Genomic DNA, 222 nt, shown 5'->3' with positions numbered 1-222 from the left:
GACCACCGCGGCCCCTAGCCATTTTCCCGCCCAAGAAAAAGGGCGGGAAGGAGGAGGAGCAGGGAGGGGAGAAGGTAACGCTCGCGCCCTCCGCCGTGGGCAGCACGCAGAAGCGGAGAAGGAAGGATTGGGAAGGAAGCTTTCGAGGGGTCGATGGCGACTTTCAGGATACCCGGAAGCGGGCTCGGGGGCGAGGACAGGATGGGCCTAGGCAGAGAAGGA

The sequence above is a fragment of the Nannochloropsis gaditana genome, assembly GCF_000240725.1.
Source record: "Nannochloropsis gaditana CCMP526 unplaced genomic scaffold scaffold086, whole genome shotgun sequence".
Lineage (NCBI taxonomy): Eukaryota > Eustigmatophyceae > Eustigmatales > Monodopsidaceae > Microchloropsis > Microchloropsis gaditana.
Note: the sequence above shows the minus strand (reverse complement) of the source record.